Genomic DNA, 21794 nt, shown 5'->3' with positions numbered 1-21794 from the left:
AGTCAGTGGTATTCTGTAAAACAAGTATAAAATAGACTAAGAAAAGGCCCCTGATGGAAAGGAACTGGAAGGAACTAGGAGAAAATCAGGACTCAAGTGCATCAGAGCACAGTGGGGAGGGTGGTGCTCCATAGAAATCTGGCTTCAGCAAGTCAATAAAAAACAAAATCTGTGTTATAAGAACCTGAGAGAAAGAAAATAAATAACAGCTAGTAAAATCAGTTGACCAGAATCTGCAGAATAGATGATAATGTGAACTAGAACATTAGAAATGGAATCTGCCACATTTCTCTAGGCCCATTTGTCAGTGGGGCTGGGACGTGAATTTTTTCTCTTTGTCCACCTATCCAGAAGCTAATAAAAAAAGTGGACAGATGAGTTGGGTCTGGAATAGGAAGAGTCCAATAAAAATCACATGCACTCTCTAAACTCCATTAGTAAGTAACTGTAAGTTATAAATCACAGACAAAAACTTGAAAATGATTAACAAAGAAGATATTGCCATACAAGTTCTTAAAATATATCATTAAAACAACCAATTCAATAAGCGAGAATATATGTATAGATATTTGAAATTCCAGAAGTCAAAATCAAAGTGTAAAAATGTTATATTATTTGTAATATTACTGTGTACTCTGTTATACTCTGTCTTTAGTCTTGATTATATGTTTTAATAACATAACTTTATTGGATAATATAATTTCTATTTGTAGATTGGTTAATATAATTTATTAGTTCATAATTATGTGACATATAATTTATATATTTATAATGTATTTGTTAATATGTTTTTAATTTGCAAGGTATTACTTGTAATATTACTGTATACTCTGTTATGCTCTATATTTAATCTTGATTATATGTTTTAATAATATCACTTTATTGGTTAACATAATTTCAATTTGTATTTGTAAACAAAACTGGCACAACTAATTTATGGAAACAGAAAAACTAATGAATTGTAATAAGAATAGTAGCTTATTATTTAGGAGTATATGATTTATATCTACTTCTGTGCCAGGAATGCTGCCTCCCAAATACTACTAGCTTAATATTTTTGATTAATTGAATGATAACTTTTCTCTCGTCATATTAGAATATTTGTTTTATTATAGGACTTGTGGGTCAGGCAGACATGCGCTTGAATCTCGAAATGTACCTCTTAACATCTATATGACACTGGAGACATTAGCCAACTTTCCTAATGCTCAAGTTTCTCACCTAAGCATGAAAATTACTAAGACGTATTGTATTCAGTTGTTTTGAGGATCTAGTAGTATAAAATATGTCATTGTTAACTTCCTCTCTGACAGGGAACTCCATAACATTATTCTGTATGAGCTGGCATAGTTCAATACGAAACACAATGTCTATTTTATCATCACAATCAGCAGTTTCCCAACACATTTACTAAACCCATATCTGATTGTGACTCTATAAGGGATTGCAAAAACCTAAGTTGCTTTTTACTGTTTGGGTGGTAATTTTCTTTAAAACCTTTCCTGGGTTCAAAAACAAAAGGGCTTTTCTGACTGGACACGCTCATCAAGGGAAAAGATTGAATGTCTCATCAGGCAGTATGCCCCTGACTGTTTTAAGCACAAGTCCTCCTGCAGAACTCTTAGTTTTGCTCACTGAACCACAAAATTAAAGTACCATGGAAGAAATCCAGAATAGCAACAATGCGGAAATATGTATCATGTAATACTGAATAGCTTCAAAATTTCTGTATTTACAAAAAGTTTTAACAGATGAAATAAACAAAAGTTTATGGTCTAAGAAAGGAAACAGAATTCCAGTTAATTAGCACTTTTCTACTATTCTAAACCTTTTAATAAGTGCACAGGGAATAAGCACTTATTGAAGTATATCAGTGAAAAGATAATTCGTCTTTGAATAGAGTACTTTTATCCCATTAATTTCTACCATTATGGTGGGAGATAAGATGTAAACCAATGGCTAACTGAAAATTAAGGACCAAAAAGAGAAAAAGAAACAAAAGAATAGCTTATGTCACACTATACAATATGTATGCTAAAATAATTTTATATAACCATTTATTACCATCAGTTAGTGTCAACTATATGCAATTAATTGTGCTTGATTTGTCTTTAGGGTTATTACAAATCAGTCCCTTTAAAAGTCACATTTTATTATTTTTTCATAAAGAACAGAAAACGTAATCTAGAGCAGATGTAATAATGACCAAAAAAAAGATTAAAAGGTTCAAAGTGCAAGTAAAGCTAACTTTAAGACCTTGAATTACTTAACAGTACATGTACATTATTTGGGTGATGGTTAGGCTAAAAGCTTAAACTTTACCTTTATGTGATATAAACATATATAAAAACTTAACTTTATACAACTAATAATAAAAAATGCTTTAACTAGATATACTGGATATCTATTAAAATCATAGCAATTTCTTTTAGATATTCTAGACATGGCGCTAAAGAACAAAATTGATATCCTTTGAAAAACAATGATGACAAAGGAGAAAATATCGAGAATAGTAATATGAACAAATGATACTTTGAAATCCTAAGAAATTTTTCCTAAAGATAAATAATACTCAGTAAATTACTAATAAGACTGGTAAGTAAACTTTTAAAATTTTATTATATTCAGATATACAAAAGCAAAAAGTAATACAAGGTTACACATATGCACTTACCCATGGTAACAAATAACACGTGACCAATTCAGTTTAAACCCCTTGTATATGTTGCCATGTATTTTATCCTCTCTACACACAGGTAACCACTATGATTAATGTAATATTTGTCATTTTCCTGAATTTGTTTATTTTACATACATATATAGCTATGTGTGTGTGTGTATGTGTATATACATATACACATACATATACACATTTATATGTATATACACATACATACACACACAGCTATATATATATATGTAAAATAAACAAATGTGTGTATATGTATGTGTATATATTCATCTATACATATATCAACTATATACACACACACACACACACACAGCTATCATTTCTCTTTTTACTTTATTTGGCTTACTTTGTCTTTTTTCTATCTTCATATGGGGAAAACTTAGTTCATTAATTTTCAGACTATTTCCTTATAAAAATGTTTACAGTAATATATTTTTATCGAGTTATTACATTAGATACTTCCTTAAAGTTTTGTTATCAGTGACAGTTATTCATTGTCATGGGGTCCCAAATATGTTCCCTTTTCCATTACATTTTATCAGTATATTATTAAGAAGATATTTTACATTTCCTTCTAAAATAGATTCCCGGCTTTATTGCCTCATAGTACAACACTTAATTTATATTAAACCAAATCTTTGAAAATTTTGAGGCCCTACTTACAGCCTAGTACATGGTCAGCTTTTGTAAATGTTCCATGAACACATGTGAAAATGTGACCAATTATTTCTAACAAAATGTATCAATATCTGTAAACAGCTACTTCTGTTTAAGACAGTTTGCAGGATGTTGGAATTTTACTTTTGATAATTCTATTGAAGTACACCTGAAAGCTCTTACAGGATAAATGTCCAAAGCTATTCATAGCAGTCTTCTTGAAAAAAAAAATTAATGTCAACCAAGAGAAAAGAGGGGAAAGAAGGGCAAGATGAGTTCATGTCTTCTGCAGGGACATGGATGAAGCTGAAAACCATCATTCTCAGCAAACTAACACAAGAACAGAAAACCAAACACTGTATGTTCTCACTCATAAATGGGAGTTGAACAGTGCAAACAAATGGACACAGGGAAGGGAACATCACACACCAGGGCCTGTCGGGGTTCTGGGGGCTAGGGGAGGGATAGCAATAGGAGAAATATCTAATGCAGATGATGGGTTGATGGATGCAGCAAACCTCCAAGGCACGTGTATACCTTTGTAACAAACCTGCATGATCTGCACATATACCCCAGAACTTAAAGCATATTTTTTTTTAAAAAAAGAGCAAAGGCAAAGAAAGGAAAGGAAAGGAAAAGGACTGAGCATTCACTATACAGTACCTACAACAGCAGTGTGGACTTGGTAGTGGTTTAAGGGGAATTTTCTGCTATTTTGTGTAGCATTACATTGTTCATTCCCTTCTTACTTCAACAAAACATATGGAGTAAAGGAGCGGAATTGGGTAGTGGAATTACGAAAGATAAGATATGCACCATAATTTCCATTCATATTTCTTTTTTCCTGCAGCAATGATGTGTTAGTTTGTTCAAAAACAAATATGAAAAGCCATTTCTGTAATCCAGAATAGAACACTGAGCTTCTAAATAACACCAATAAAATGGGAATGGTCACTTGCAGAGGGATTCTAGAAATAAGTAGGAGATAGAATCAACATGTCAAGGTGGCTGATTCTATGTAAGAAAACAATAAGTTTAGGAAAAAAAATTAAGAAAGGTGCTCAAGTTGTAAATATGGACAACAGGGTAAATTTTGCTACCATTTATTCAGCTAAATAAAACAAGAGAAGGAAAGATTTTCAAGGGAAGGAACGTGGTTGTGAATGCTGAGTTTACCCGTAGCATTTATTTGAAAAACCTTGGTAGATAATTGACTGTATCAGTTTATATGTATATATTTGTACATAAACCTGTGCTTATTTCATAGTTGAAATCATACAATTTGATGACATTTCTGATAGGAAAATGTATACTTAAAATATGTGAACACTTTGCTCTTCTACTGTCAGCAGTTTCAGCTTTGATGTTAGTTATGGTTGAAATCGTTGACATATCAGCAGCTAGGCCAGCTTCAGGGTCTGTGCATCCCAAGATACTCATTTTTATTAAACTATTAACGCTTTTAAATTATATCAGAAAAAAGCCAAGGGAGAGTTGGCAGGGAAGAAGGCCACAGAAAGGGCATAGCTGCTAACAGATACCAGGTATGTAAGCTGACATGATTGTTAAACAGCTTTATTGAGGCGTACTTGATAGAGAATAAACAGCACCTGTTTCCAAATAGACAACTTGATGAATTTTGACAAACATTTACACTGTGAAATTATCACCACAATTAAGACAAGGAACGTATGTATTACCCCCAAAATTTCTTCAAGCCTTTTTAAATTCCTATTTCTGATCTTCCCTACATATGTGCCCTCTACTCTCTGTTCCTAGGGAACAAGTGATATACTTCCTGCCATTATAAAGTTGTTTTTATTTTCCAGAAATTTATAAAATTGGAATCATGCAATATATACTCATTTCAGTTTGCCTTTAGGCAAAAATTATGTTGAGTGTCATCCCTATTGTTAGGTGTTTCAATAATTTTGTACTGCGGAGTAGGCTTTCATAGTATTGCTATACCACAATTTGTCTATCCCTTCACCTGGATTTATTTGGGTTACTTCCAGTTGCTATTAATTACAAACCAAGCTGTTATGAACATTCCTTTAGAAGTCTTTGTATAAACATATGCTTTCATTTCTCTTGGGTACACACTTAGAGGAGTGAAATGGCTGATTCATTTTGTAAAGGTATGTTTATGCCTTTAAAAAAAATACTGTCAAACTCTTTTCACAAAGGTATACCATTTATAATATGAACGTAAGTATATGATTCTAGTTGGTTTACATCCTTGCCGATAGTTGGTATGGTCAGCCTTTTAAAATTGTTAACACTCTGATATTTCACTGTGGGTTTCATTTGTAGTTTCCCAATAAATAATGATGTTGAGTAGCTTTATCATGTGTTTATTTGACACCTGCGTATCTTCTCTTTGAAGTGTCTGTAAAATATTTTGCCCATATTTAATTAGACTGTCTGTTCTTCACATATTCTATATGCAAGTCTTTTTATCAAATATGTAATTTGCAAATGTGGCTCGTCTTTTCATCCTCTTAATAGTGCCTTGATATACAGAGGGTCTTACTTTTGCTAAAACCAATTTCAATATTTTATTTTATGCATCATGCTTCCAATGTTGTTTCTAAGAAAGTTTTGCCTAACCAAAGGACACAGGTTCTCTCCTATGTTTTTTTCTAGAATTGCTTTAGTTTTAGGTGACACATTTAGGTCTATGATCCATGTTTTAGTAAACTGTTGGATACAGTACAAGATATTAATAAAAGTTCCTTGCTTTATGTGAGAATATTTAGTTTTTCCGCACATGAGTAAAAAATACTAACCTTTCTCCACTGAATTGCATTATATGGCCTTTATTTTTACTTTAAAAAAGGCAACTATGCATGATGATATATGATACTACTTTTATAAAATTTTCCAAGCGGTAAAAATTGCTTATAAGAGCATGAATTCCGTTAAAAGAGGGAAAAAGTGAAAAAGAATGACAAGAAGTTCTCAAATGGATTAATATTGAGTCACAGTTGAGAATCTCCTATCTGTTAATCCTTAGAGTAAGACAAATTTTCTTCATCTGAAATGCAATAAATTAACTTTCTGGAGGCAGGAATTTAATTAGATAGTCCTATCCTATCCCAGAGGTTCTGTGATTCTAAAAAGATCCGGGAGTGACTAGCCCTTTCCAACCGCAGTTAGCATGTATCAGTAGAATTTAGGGTACTGTATTTTGTCATACTCAACTTGACTGAAACCGGGCCCCTTTCATTACACCATGGCATGGACTTTCATAGCAACAGTCTTCGCCCATTCCAATAAATAACATATCAACAGTGAGGCATACTTGTGAGTAGGTCCTTCTCATGAGAAATCTGGGGATCACCATTAAGACTAAATATGACAAAATGCCTATTTCTACTACACCTTGTACCTCATAAGAGAGCAATCTATTTTTTATTTATCTTTATATATTATGTCACCTAGCAAAAGAACTGACAGTGTTAGTGTTCAGTAAACAGTCTCTGAATAGATGAATGAACGAATGTATGCATGGATTGCTTCCACACAGTATGATACAGTAAACTGCCAAATGTTTAATTAAATTGTGTATTAGGGGATTTATCTCTGTGTATGTGTTCCTGCATGTGTGTGTGTATAGATAACTAGAAAGAGATGAGTACCTTTTATTATGTTAAACTGTTAATGAAAATTGTATTTAATTAAAGAGTTCATGCAGGATCTTACAAGTATGCCTCACTATAAATTATAGTGTTATATTAAAAACCCTTGTGTAAGTAAAATAGTTTATTAAATGATAGTTATTTATACTTACTTGGAATTTTAACAGTGGAGATAGTCATATGGACTCAACTCATGTCATGTACACACATATACATCTATATACAGTAGCAAATCTATGAATATAAGTTAACTTGGCTGTTACTTTTTAAATATAAAGTAATTTCCATCTTAGGATGAAAGTTGAATGGAGATTCAGGCAGCTGTCTCACACTTAGGCTATACCAAAATTGGCTACAGTAAAGATGCAAATTTCAAAATAATGACAGTATACTAACTGAAATACATTATTCTATTAGGTAATGTTCTCTTTGGATAATGTCATTATTTTAAAATCAATATAGTACACTGAATTTTAGTGAAAATTAACACAAATATTTGGAAATTACATTCTGTTAGAGAATTTGAATATACAGTCATATGTCACTTAACAGGAATACTTTTTTTTATTATACTTTAGGTTCAGGGTACATGTACAGATCATGCAGGATTGTTGCATAGGTACATATATGACAAGGTGGTTTGCTACCTCCATCACCCCATCACCTATATCTGGCATTTCTCCCCATGTTATCTCTCCCCAGCTTCCCCAACCCCTGCTGACCCACACTTCCCCTCCCCAAAACAGACCCCAGTGTGTGATGCTCCCCTCCCTGTGCCCACATGTTCTCATTGTTCAACACCCACATATGAGTGAGAACATGCAGTGTTAGATTTTCTGTTCTTGTGTCAGTTTGCTGAGAATGATGGATTCCAGTTTCATCCATGTCCCTACAAAGGACACGAACGCATCCTTTTTTATGGCTGCATAGTATTACATGGTGTGTATGTGCCACATTTTCCCTGTCCAGTATATCATTGATGGGCATTTTGGTTGGTTCCACGTCTTTGCTATTGTAAACAGTGTCACAACAAGCATACGTGTGCATGTGTCTTTATAATAGAATGACTTATAATCCTTTGGGTATATACCCAGTAATGGGATTGCTGAGTCAAATGGAATTTCTATTTCTAGATCCTTGAGATATCACCACACTATCTTCCACAATGGTTGAAGTAATATACACTCCCACCAACAGTATAGAAGTGTTCCTATTTCTCCAGAGTCTTCTCCAGAGTCTTTAATGATCACCATTCTAACTGGCATGAGATGGTATCTCAATGTGGTTTTGATTTACATTTCTCTAATGACCACTGATGATGAGCATTTTTTCATATGTTTGTAGTTCTCCTTGAAAAGGTCCTTTATATCCTTTGCTGGTTGTATTCCTAGGTATTTTATTCTCTTAGTATCAATTGTGAATAGGAGTTCGCTCTTGATTTGGCTTTCTGTTAGTCTGTTATTGGTGTATAGGAATTCTTGTGACTTCTGCACATTGATTTTGTATCCAGAGACTTTGGTGAAGTTGCTTATCAGTTTAGGAGATTTTGGACTGAGACGATGGGGTCTTCTAAATGGACAATCATGTCATCTGCAAATAAAGACAATTGGTTTCCTCCTTTCCTATTTGAATACACTTTCTTTTTCTTGCCTGATTGCTCTGGCTAGAACTTCCAATACTATATTGAATAGGAGCGGTGAGAGAGGGCATCCTTGTCTAGTGCCAGATTTCAAAGGGAATGCTTCCAATTTTTGCCCATTCAGTGTGATATTGGCTGTGGGTTTGTCATAAATAGCTTTTATTATTTTGAGATATGTTCCATCAATACCTATTGAGAGTTTTTAGCATAAAGGGCTGCTGAATTTTGTGGAAGTCTTTCTCCACATCAACAGGAACACTTTCTAAACACTGTCCTTAGGTGATTTTGTCATTGTGCAGACATCATAGCATCAGAGAGTGCACTGACACAAAGCTAGAAGGTGGAGCCTACTATACGCCCAGGCTAGATGGTACAGTCTATTGCTTCTAGGCTACAAACCTATACATCATATCACTGTAATAAATACTATAGGCAATTGTAACACAATGGTATTTGTACATCTAAAACATAAAAGGTACAGTAGAAATAATGTTATTATAATCTCATGTAACCTTTTAACATTGTTATGTGGTACATGGCTATATTTTTAAGCAGTGTGTTTAAATTTATATATCACTATTTTCAAGCAAAACTAGTATTCTTAAATTGGAAAATCATATGTTAAATATTAGCCTCTAGCACATTTTATTTAAATGGAAATTTTGACAGATACTTCAGCTACTTAACCAAATAAGTGATAGCTCCTCCAGAATACTGCTCACCAAAAGGGTATATACATTACAGTGAACAAAATAATGTGGAGTTCAGATGATCACTCTTAGAAAGTTGACTGAAGATAGGCTTGTCTCCTCATACTTCAATATTCAACTATTCAGTTCCGTAGGAGCATATCATGAAGTGTAGACCTTCAATTCACTTAAAATAATACTGAGGTATGTTAAATTGCATTGCATTAATCCTTTAATAATTATTCCTTCAAAAAGGTCAAGGGAAAGTAGTCTGCTGCCTTCTTGTATGGCCTAGTTTATATTTCAACAAACTGTAGGTTGGTATGGTCCCCTTCATGAATATGCATATGTGGTACAAAGACATGCTATTGACATAAATAATTTAATGACTCATTACTTCTTTTGAAAAAAACCATCATTTTATTTCTGAAATTAAGCCATTACCTGGTTCCCACTGGCAGCTGCTATTCTAGAGTCTTTCTCTCTCTGTCTCCCCCATGTCTTTCTTTATCACACCACCACCAGGTGGGAGGCCTATATTGCTATGTTTTTCTCTTTGGGAAGAGAGGAGAAGTATTCTGTGTTTGAGTTCTGTGTCACTCTCAGAAACCCTGAATGGTTCCACGCCTACTGGGACTCTACTTGCTTACTCTGTAGAAATTGGTCAATTCTTAAAGGTGTGTGTTTTGTTGAACTCTTTGGTTAATTTCCCACATATTCTTTGTAGTTTTCAGGCAGCTGGTGTTTCTCAACTAAAATTAAATATTGCAAAATGTGGCACACAATTGTGAAAATACAGAATAATTTTCTTTCTTTCCTTTCTTCAACTGTGATGTGGAATTGGAGCCCTAGAGCCCTAGGATACCAAATAATTTTCAGTAAATGGTTCACTGTAGTGTATATTAACAGTTGGATATCACATCCCACTCTGCCAGCTTCTAGATGCTGAGGTAGGAAAAGAAGGAGGTGCTGAGATATAGTGGAATCCTCATTAGTGGGGTCAGGGCTCCTGCTGAGATAGCCACTGAGTCTCGTGCTCTTGGGTACAGCTGGTGGCAAGTTCCTGCAATCAGGAGCCATCACTAGCAGAAAGACTGTAGAGTCATTTTAATCAGTCTTTGGCAAAGCTGGGAGTAAATGTACTAAGTGGATACATTTTCCTGTAAATTGCCACTGTAGCTTTAGTGTTCTGCTTGAATTGAGGCAGCAGTATATAATGTAGAATCAGAGAGGATAGAATCAAACATTCTACTAGTTCTCAGCACAGCATACATTTATTCTATAAAATTATTCTGTTTCTTGATCCAGGGAACAGCACTGTAAATTATTCACAAAGTAGATATGCAGAAGGTATATACAATATATCTAAAGTATTATTTAAATGGACCCTAGAATATTTACACAACAGTAAAGAGTTGAGAATGATATACTTTATGTTTCATTTAAGCAAAACGTGCAAGGTTAATTCTATTAAATTTTTTACGTTTTTTTTTTTCCAGCTACGTGTATATGTAATTTAAACTATCTAATGATTCTGCAAGGCTTTAATAAAAAACCAGTGGTTCCCTCTTCCTCTCTCCTCACCCTACTTCATAACAGCAAAGATTTTCCTCTCTTAGCTAGTGAGCTAGGTACAGGATTCAAGTCTTTGTCCCATAACTCTAAAGCAACATGTTTATTCTGCTACATTAAGATTTGTTTCCATTTTCTCTATTTTCTATTGACTTTGTTATGGAAGATGGAGATATAGTTCTCTTACATTTCTGTTCTCACCTACTTCTCCTCTATCCTTCTTTCAAAATATAATTTTGATTAAATCAGCATTCAGTGTTTAAATCATTATTACTATTTTAACATCACTCACAGATGACTCATGATAAGTACTAGAACTACATTCCTGTCTTGTGTGATGTTTTTTTCTTCCTAGAGTTCTTAATTTCTTCAGTTTCCCCATTACCTAATTTTTTCATCTATCATTCATTTTCCTTCTTAAATGCAATCTTTTTTCAACTCACTAAAAATGAGCAATCTCTCAGCTTTTTTCAATACGGAAACTTATTCCCTGCTCTACTGAAAACTTATAAAATATACAAAAGATAATAGGAATGATTTTGTGAGTACCCATGTACGTACCCACTCTTCAGTTTAAGAAATAAAGTATTATGTGAAATGTAAAAGTCCTCATGTTCCTTCCTCTAATATATCCCCATCCACCCATATAACCTTTTTAAAATATTTAGTGTTTATTATTCCTATCTATTGATTTTTACTTTTTCCATGTATGTAAAACACTAAAGCAAAATATACTATAGTTTGGAATATTTTAAAATATTTTAGAAATATTACTACTGTATACTATACAAATTGTTTGTTCTTCCTGTTTTTCACTTGACATTTTCATGTTTGCAGATTCGTTTATGTTGACACATGCAATTGTAAGTTACTGACTTTCACTGCTCTGTAGCATAACCATTATGTTGAACATGCATGACTAGTGGTAGTAAACGTAAAGCCATTTCATTTTGTCTTTTAATGTCACTTGCTTGAAAGTGAAAAATCCTTACAGATTCTATGATTTAATGAGTACTCTGAGAACTTTAAGTCACAGAAACAGTCTCACTTCAGTTTAAAAGGTACAGTCATGTATAATTACAAAGGTTCAAATTTGATTTAAAATCTAGGTTTATTCGCTCTTTCAGCTTGCCTTCATATGAAAAAGAAACTTGCAGCCACCTAGAAGAGAGGATCTGGTACGTCTTAAGCTTTTGACTGTTCTTCTCTCCACTCCCTATCTTTCAAACACAAGGGAAAGTCCAAGAGTTTGCAAAGCTGCTCACCCCAACATCTTTCAACAATCCAACCACACCCAGTAACTTCAGCTTTTAAACTATATGACTACAATAATTCCTATTTGTTTCAGCAGCCATTAAGTGTCATTTTTGGTTGTTACTTGGAAACAAGTATACTCCAAATGATATGATAGACTCTTTTAGTATTATTAGGGTGAAAGTATCTACATCAGCTATAATAATCATGTGGGTTTTTTCTTTTTTCTATTTTAATCTGTTACTATGGTGAATTACCTTAAAGGTTTTCTATTGAGAAAATATCTTTGGATTTCTGTGATAAATCTAACTTATGTGTGTATATATGTATATACATATATAGGTATGTGTATGTTCATATACATATTCACAATTCCTTCTAAAACCCTTCTAAACTTAGATAGGTACTCAACATTTTCATCTCATATTTCATAATTTCCACTTTTTAAAAAGCTCTATGATTTAAATCCTAATAATTGTGCCTACCAATTTACAAATTCTTTTTATATACATTTTTCATTACTGTTTATCTAGTATATTGAATTTCTAATACATTTTCAAAATTCACTTTGGGCTTCTCTAAGCCTGCCTTTTTAAATTGTCTTTGGGCCTTTAGTTATTAATACACTCTTCCATTTCTTTAAATATATACTGAACATATTTATTCTCCATTTCATGAATAAATTCCAGAATCCTCAATTGTTGCTGAGATGTTTCTATACTTTATTTTCTGACTCTTCCTCCTGTCACCTTTTCCTTCATGCAATAAGTAATGTTTGATCAATTTAAGTTGCTTAGAATTTTACCATTAGGAATTATTGAGCCTGGGGTTAAAGTTCATTTTTCCAGAGATGTCATCCTAAGGCCCTGAATCTTGAGCTAACCTCAGTTTATTAATGTCCGGCAACACATTGGGGTGTTTGTAGTGTATCACACCACACTTTCAGATTTAACATTTCTAGGACAAAATTTCTTATTTCCATATAAGGTTATTTAAATTAAAATTTTCCACAGTTTTTGCATTCTTATGTTCATCTGGTTGCCCTTAAAAACCAAAGCTTCAAAAACCCCAAAGTAGCAGGAAATTATTTTTCTAACAGGAGAAAGATTTTTAAGCATTTGGGTCTACATTTGAAGCTGTGTATGAAGATAACTGATATGCTTTCTAATAGGATGTATGTATTGATGTCTAACAACTTTATAATTTTTAGATTTTCCTACTTCATTTACATCTTAAGGGATGTTTGTCTTTATTTCCCATATCTATCATTTTCTGAAAGTTTTAACTCAAATGTGCAAGAACTAAGATTTAGTTAAAGGTGGTAAAGAAGGAGCTGAATAATCAATGTGTCTTATTGAAACTCTGACTGAAAATCAAATGCTGAAAGTGATGACCTTAATAGGTAATATTGATGAAAAAGAGGTTGGCTAGTGATTATAATAGTTTGAAAAGCAATATTTCTATCATTTTTTTCTATTTCAATGTAGCTGCAATTGTAGCATTTTGTTTTGCTCCATGAGTCAAGTATAAAACCTTGCTTTGTTTATTCATTTGAAACCCCTAATGGTGTTTATACAAATAACATTATTATACTGTGTAGACCTTAAATAAAGTTGAAACCCATTGTGTATAACATTTGAAAACATAGCTTACAAAATCTAAAAACCATGACAAATCTTGAAATATAACTGTCCCAGTCGGCAATAAGGTAATTGTGATTTTGGCGGCATTTGTTTCCCTAATACATTTCAGGGGCAAGTGTTGCCAGGATAGGTATTCAGTGACTAAGAACGTAGAAGACTGCAAAGTCAGGCTGTCTTAGCTCAAGCCCTGCTGGCTGTGTGACCCTCAGTATGTTCCTAAATCCTTCTAAGCTTAATTATATGTATCTGGTAAATGTGGATAATAATAATACCTAGGTCAGAGAGTTGTTGTGAAGCTTTTAGGAGGTAATATTTTGAAATCCACAGCACAAGGCCTACACAGAGAATTGCTCAAACAGACCTCCATCTTCTCAGGCTCTGAAAAAGTTAAATCTTTCAGAGGCTAGTCTGGGAAAACAGGCCTAAATTTTGAAACAGAAGCTAGAGCTTTAGACAATTCCATTTTTATGTAGCCAATAGTAGTTGGTTTATCTTCCTAACAGCTTTAGCAGAGAGGAAGCAAAGAAAATCAGCTGCGGGCTGTGAAGGCAGGGAAAGTGTACCATGCATCCAGTCACTTTCTCTGCTATTTTCTTCTTTGCACAATATTTTGAGTGATTTAGGGGAGTTAGGGATGAACACACTGGTTTTTCATCACACAAACTCACTTCCTCAGAGGCTAGAATGTATCACTTAGTACTTGGTAACCTAGAGCAAGCAGAGCTTCATAGCACAGGGCCAGAAGTGAAGTACAAACTCAACAATAGCTATCGTTTATCATTATTATCATTACATTTACTTGAAGAATAAATAACTTAATAATTTATACATATTTTTCTTATGGCAAAAAAATTTTATGTGGAAAACAACTTAACCCAATAGTAAATTTGGCTAAGTCAGTCATCTAGAATAACCTAGCGATGATAATCCGACCCTCCTCTTGTTACAAGTGCTTGAATTATGAGCTCATTATATTTGCTATAAAGGATATAATCTTTTCTCAAATGGCTTTCCTGTTGAATATTTCATTTTATTCTTACAATTTTTCTATGTGGTAAAACAAATTATTTCCATTATTATACAAATAAGAACACAAATACACCAAGAGTCTGGGAAACTTGACTAAAATCACAAAGTCTAGTGCAGCCCAGTATAGGGTGACAGAGAATCAGGAGCCCGAGGCTCTGGTCCTGGTTTCATCTCTAATGAGCTTGTCTTTGTGCAACGGGGATAAAGTTACCTGCTCTATCTAAAGTCCTCACAGTATCATTCTGAGAAACAAGGACAATAATATGTAAAATGTGAAAGTACCTTCAAACCCACACAATAGTAGACAAATAAAAAATGATATTATGTAACATGAAAATCATGTTATGCAGTTGAGGCTAAATCTAGCTCTAGCTTCTACGTAAAAGAAGAAAGACAACTTTTCCATACCACTCCTGGAGAGAAAAGTGACAGAAAAATATTTTATTATAGGGGAAAAAATGGTATATTTCTTAAAGAAAAAAATATTATTTCCTACTGGGAGAGAAAATTCTTAGAGGAGAATGTGGCAAGAGTAATGAACTTTAAATCAGGGCATTTGGGTTGAAATCTTATATTTGGCACCAAGTAATTGCAACTTTTCTTAAATTCTTAAAAAATGTGGACCTCAATTTACTTTGTGTAAAGTGAGGTTAGACTAGAAAATATTGAAGGTCTTTTTCAGCTCTGACATTCTCTGTTGCTATATTTCTGCTTTCTAAGTGGAAAGCTTTTGTGAAATTGCTAAATACAGTACCACCTCAGATGAATTGTGGGTCCTAAAAATGGAATGTTCTGAATAATGGAATTTTCCATTTAACTGACAGTGAAGTTTATCTCAGCTTGTTATCTTTCTATATTCCTCCTCTTGCTACTTTTTTGTTTTTGCTAACCCTCTGTTACAGGTTTGCCTCACACAACTGTCTGTGACTCTGATTAACACCCTTTCCCTTGGTCTTCCCTCTTTCTTGAAGGGAAGCTCTACACTGCCCACTTGCAGTTTTGGCCATAGAGTTTTGACACTATCCTTGTTTTACACATTAAATAACAACAACACTTCCAGTGCTCCACATTTTTGCAGCAACAAAAAAAATATCAGAACATTTTTGCGTGGTCTATAATAGATAGAATAGGCCCTCAAAAATGGCCACGTCCTATTCCCCAGAACCTGTGCATATGTTACCCTACATGGCAAGATCGGCTGTAATGGATGCAATTAAAATAAGAGTATTGAAATACGGTGATTAGCCACATTATCCAGGTGGACCCAATGTCATCACAAGGGTCCCTTAAGAGGAAAAGAAGAAGGCAAGAAAGTCAAAGTCAGAAAAGATGTGAAGCCCTAAGCAGAGACCAGAGAGAGAGAGATTTAAAGATGCTACACAGCTGGCTTTGAAAGTGGTGCAAGGATCTATGAGCCAAGAAATGCACACAGTGCAAGGGGCCATAAGCCAAGAAATAAAGGCAGCCTCTAGAAGCTGGAAACAGCAAGGGAATCGATTCATCATAACATCTCTAGAGGGAACTCTGGCTTTTATCCTAATAACACCCATTTCAAACTTCTGACCTCCAGATCTGTAAGTTAATACATTTGTGTTGCTTTTTAAGTCACCAAATTTGTGTTTCTATAGCAACAATAGAAAACCAATACAAAGCTACTTGCTCTTCTCAGTAGTTGGACTTATTTGTAAATTGAATTTTGTCCTAGCTACTAGTTGCTGGAAGACCTTAACAAGCTATGTACATTTTGAAATTTACCACAATGCTCCAATTCCCAAGCTAGTTATTGAGGTAAAACAAATTTAAATACAAGCGCTTTCTATCACAATGTAAACTGCACTACATTTACATTCTGGTTAATCTACTGCTTCATAATTGATGTCCTCAGGTAAGCACAATGAGCTAGCTTGTAAGAGATTTCTAGATAATGTTTAAGGTTGTTTGCAACCCTGAGATTACATGATTATATTGGAAAAACAAATTAGAAATCACCCAAACATATCAATTTATATCTCCTTACCTGGAGTGTAGTCTGTCTGACTCTGATTAACAGAATATGACATCTTAAATCTGACTATATAATGTACCCGTAAGTTTCTCTGAATTATTGGTTATTGCTATCTGGGTATTTCTACACTTGGAGCTAAGTACTTTTAGAATTCTTTCTTCCCTATTTACATATGCAAAACTTGAGAGCAGCACCCCCCCACCCACCTGCCACCCATTATTAAATTATGCTGTATGAAACATAGTCCTGTTCCTCCATGGAAACATCCTATTTCTAGATTTCTTAAAGATGGTGAATGGGAGGTGGACAATATGTAAATAACAGGGTTCTTCACTGATGATTATGGAGACATCCATGAAGGCAAACAGCTCAGTAGCTTTCTTTGAAGATGTCATGACTCACAGAGGAAAAGAGTTGTCCAGACAAGGAAATAGGAAGGGAGAAAAATAAAAATCTTAAAAACATGAAGTATACATGAATAAATAATCCAAAGTGTCTTTTTGGCTTCATGCGGCCAGATATTCCAAAGCATAGTATTTAGATCAGATGGACCTAAGAGATGAGGCTGGAGAGAAATAAAGAGGACCAAATCAGAAAGACTCTTGTATGTTAATGCTAAGGAATTTGGACTTTTATCTTACAGGACACAGGAAGCCAATTGAGAACTTTAAATGGAGAAGTAACGTAGATGCTTTTAAACACTTGAGAACCTATATTGGTGATAGGTTTGAGTGAGATGGTTATTTGGTTAGGAATTCAGCTTAGAGGCTGTTAACACATTCTGATTGAAATAATGAGGGTCCATTATGAAACACATGGAGGACAGCAACATTTATTGATAGAACATGAAAGTGAAGTTGATGAAGACTCCCTCTCTCCACCACTACAATCACCAACACTGTTTTAATATTTAATAGTCATGAGAGTCACCAAACAAGAGCAATAAAAGATGATAAATTTCATCGTAAACATATAAAGTCCTCTGAATACTGAGACTAAGAGGAGGTGTCAAATGAGCCATTGACAAAGCTTGGTTGAAAATATATTTGGGAAATTATAAGTACACAGACGGGTAAAAGCATTTGGTTGTTGGAGGCTTGATTCCCCAGTTTCACCTGTAAAAACTGGAAATATTACTTAATCTTTTTGAGTCCAAGTATTTTTTATTTGTAAAATGAATACTATAATCTAATATCTAATAAAATATTGTATGTCTTATATCTATATAAAGCACTTAGTACAATATCCATCCACAGAGAAAGCTTGATAAAAAGTAGTCCAATTTAGATGAAGTCATGATGCTGAATGACACCACATAGGATATCAAAAGATGAAAAGAACAAAGCCATGGGATCACATTTATATTTAAATAGTAGGCAAACAAGAAACTAAGGAGACAAAAATAAAAGTGTATAAAAGAGAGACAGAGAGATAAGAAAACCATGGGAATGTCATGTTATAGGAGCTGAAAGTACATCAATGTTTCTTGGCTGTCCATCATTGACCAGGGAAGGATACAATCTGTGACATAGGATAGATCAGATGGATTTTCTCTCTCAAGTCTTTGAATTTTAGCACTATGATTCAAAATTAGAAAATTTTAATTCAGTACTTATTCATTCTATAAGTAATAACCTGACAAAACGTTGGACAGCCTCAAGTTTCTGAGTTTACTTCCCATGTCTTCCAATTCTTGTTGTGGTATCTTTCCCTTAAGAGTTGGTACATGTTTCTTGTGAACAGACAAAAGAAAATCCTTATTGATATCTTAAAAAGAAGAGAATAGATGGCCTCATTTGGAGATAAAATGAAATAAGAACTGGTAGTCTTCCATTAGATTTGGTAATCAGAAGAATCTGAAACCTGATTGCAGTCAATCACGAAGAGTATGGGAAGTCAGGTAGTGGAGATTGTACATTTGGGTGTCTCTTTCTAAAGACAGTATGAGAAGAATATGATAAAAATAAGTTGTGTTAGAGGAAGACCTTTGAGTTTGAATTGTTTCATTAGATGTGAGAGACATAAGCATGTTTATAATCTAGGAAAAGCCAATACAGAAGCATATTTTGAGACTAAAAGAGGCAGAAGATTGATGATGAGAACAAGACAGGAAAGAGGCAGGTTAAGAGGGCGTAAAATATATGCATGGAAGAGATTAGTGCTGAACAGGCAGAAGGGCACTGTGTTTCATGGACTGGATAGACTTTGAGATAGTATGAATCGAGAAGCAAAGGAAAATAGCCTGCTGACGTTAGTTTTCTCCTTAAAGCAGGCAGCAAGATCTACAGTTGAGAATAAAGGTGCAAGAGTAAAATATTGGTTTAACACCTATGGTTAGACTAACTTTTAAGGAGGAGACTAACTTTTAAGGAGACAAAGGAATAAAGACAAAAGAATTAATCAAATACACTAAGAGTGGTGTTGACTTTGAGACCATGAATATATGTAATTTTTGAGTTGCCCAGATAAAGGAGGAGAAAATGCAGATTTTTGACCTAGAAGTTGGAATTTGCTATTAGATTGTTGTATTCAAAACAAGGTGCAAGATAAAACCAATGAATGAAGCAGATGGGGTTTCAGGGTGAAAGAAAAGAGAAATGAGGAAAAGAGAGTTTGATGGGGAAGGACTGAGAAGGGTGGCACTTCTGGTTATCTGGAAGAATATTGAGGGAGCTTGAGATGATTTAACATGAGCATCATCTGTGAGCTTGAATGATATGTGTAGTGGAATGAGAATCTGTGAAATCTGAAAACATAGGTGGATACAACAAAGTGAACTATGATCTGGAGTTAACATTACAGAAGCTGCTAATGAAGATTTGATCCAAAATTGAGAAACAGAGAACAGGAAAGACAGAGATCTCTGGTTTAAGTAGAGCCAAAAATGTAAAGACTAAATTATTGAATGGATTGAAATCCTCTAAGATTGTGGCAGGACTCTGAGTGAAGGAAAAGGAGGAAACATCTATACATGAGAAAGTCTGAATAAGAAGATGGTTGATTAAAAAAGAGTCATACATTAGAGCAGCTACATGAGAGGAACCACAGAGATGAAAAAGCATTCTTACGTAAGACTGGCTGAGTAAAGGGGTAGAAGCCGCAGAAGGAAGCTAATTGAATGCAAACTCGTTCCTCTGAATCTATTGACAATAGGGATAAAATCAAAGAAGTGGAGAAAAAATAGACACATTTCTACATTTGATTAGATGAAAATTACATGCAAATTAAGTAGGTTACATCATCGTTCAACCCAATATAGCTGTTAGTCATCTGGGATATTTTGGTTGCGTGTTTTTTTTTTTTTTTTCTGTGCGTGATTATTCACAATATGAAAATGATCGTTCTTAGCTAACTTCCTCATTCTCCCCAAGACTTTTCTCATGGGCAAAAGTTTGGCAAGAATCTTATCACAATATTGGTGCTTCTGGCCTGATAGAAGGTCAGAGCTCAGCTACATGAGAAGAATCACAGAAGAAAAAGTATTCTTACATAAGACTGGATGAATAAAGGGGTACATAGCAGCAGAAGGAAGCTAAGGAAATAGAAACTCATGCCTCTTAATCTATGGACCATAAGGGATAAAATCAAAGAAGTGAAGAAGAGAATTTTCTTGCATATTGCCAGCCTATTCCATAAGAATGATCTGAGATGACTTGCCCCTTAGCATTCTTTTTTGGAAACCACATTTTGATTGTTTTACTGCAGATGGTTTTAGGATTTGCTTATGCCTAAAACTTTTACATACAACCATTGTACAAAGCATAAAATTACACACAGTATAGACAATATTTGGAGCTATAGCTTAATATGAATAATCACTTAATGGTGATGATTTTTGTGTGGTGACTGAAATACATAATCTAATGGCAGTAACAGTAGAAAATTTAGGTTTAAGATATGACAAAGAAACATATACAATTTCTTGATAAAAGTATAAGGTATTATTTTCAAATATTTTCATTCTTACATAAAGTGTTGGCTTCTAATTGGGAAGAATTAGTTGAAACAGAAGCAATTTTACAACATAAGCCCACCCAATTCTTTCAGGAAGATGTGTTCTAATTTCAGAAAGAAAAAAACACCAATGTGTTATTTGAAATTCAAAAAAGGTATGTGTATCACCAAACTATCTTAAGCTTCCTCAGCAGAGTACAAATATAATACATTCCATAAGAAAATGCTGTTCAAAAATTCTGCGTAAATGGCCATTCCAAAAAAAGTGTCACAGATTGTATATTAATTTCTGCACAGCATTACTAAATAGTAACTTCAGCCATATCCATAGGTTTCCATTTATTCAGTGTGGTACACAGTTTTGTAAAGTTCCCTTTTGGCAAAATGTCAGAGCTGTTACTATTCATTAAATAAAACACAAATTTATATCAAACAAAATTGAGCAAAACTAACCACTTGGTTGTTAAAGATACCTTTGAAACACCCTGACTCCCTCAATGAGCCATATTTTTATGATTGCATGTAGCCCTGATGTTGCTCATACTGGTGATGTTAACAATTGTATAATCATCTCAACTGGTCTCTCAGCATCATTTCAGGGCCATGTTTCCATAAGACAGGCAGGGTGATCTTCTCGAAATGCAATTCTAACCATGTTACTCCCCTCCTCAAATGTTTGCTGTGGCCATAACCATGGCACTGTAGGTTTTAGCCTTGTCTTTTTCTCTGATTCCACTTCAAGGCACTCTGCCTAGCTCTCCAATACAACTATATTCCCTGCGTCCACAGGACTTTTGCATAAGACAGCCCTTCTTCATGAACTGCTTTCTCTCTTCTCCCTCTCTCACTATCCGCTTCACCTATTTCACTGTTCCTTGAGGGCCTAGCTCACAGCATGTTGCCTCAGAGCGGTTTTCCCTGACACCTCTTATTCCATCAAACTTACCCTGTTGCATGCTGTGCTGTGCTTTGCTAGCATCTATGACAGTTTCATTAATGAGTCTCCTCCTTAAGAGCTC

Source organism: Sapajus apella, unplaced genomic scaffold, assembly GCF_009761245.1.
Source record: "Sapajus apella isolate SASKATOON/1434 unplaced genomic scaffold, GSC_monkey_1.0 scaffold6, whole genome shotgun sequence".
Classification (NCBI taxonomy): Eukaryota; Metazoa; Chordata; class Mammalia; order Primates; family Cebidae; genus Sapajus; species Sapajus apella.
Note: the sequence above shows the minus strand (reverse complement) of the source record.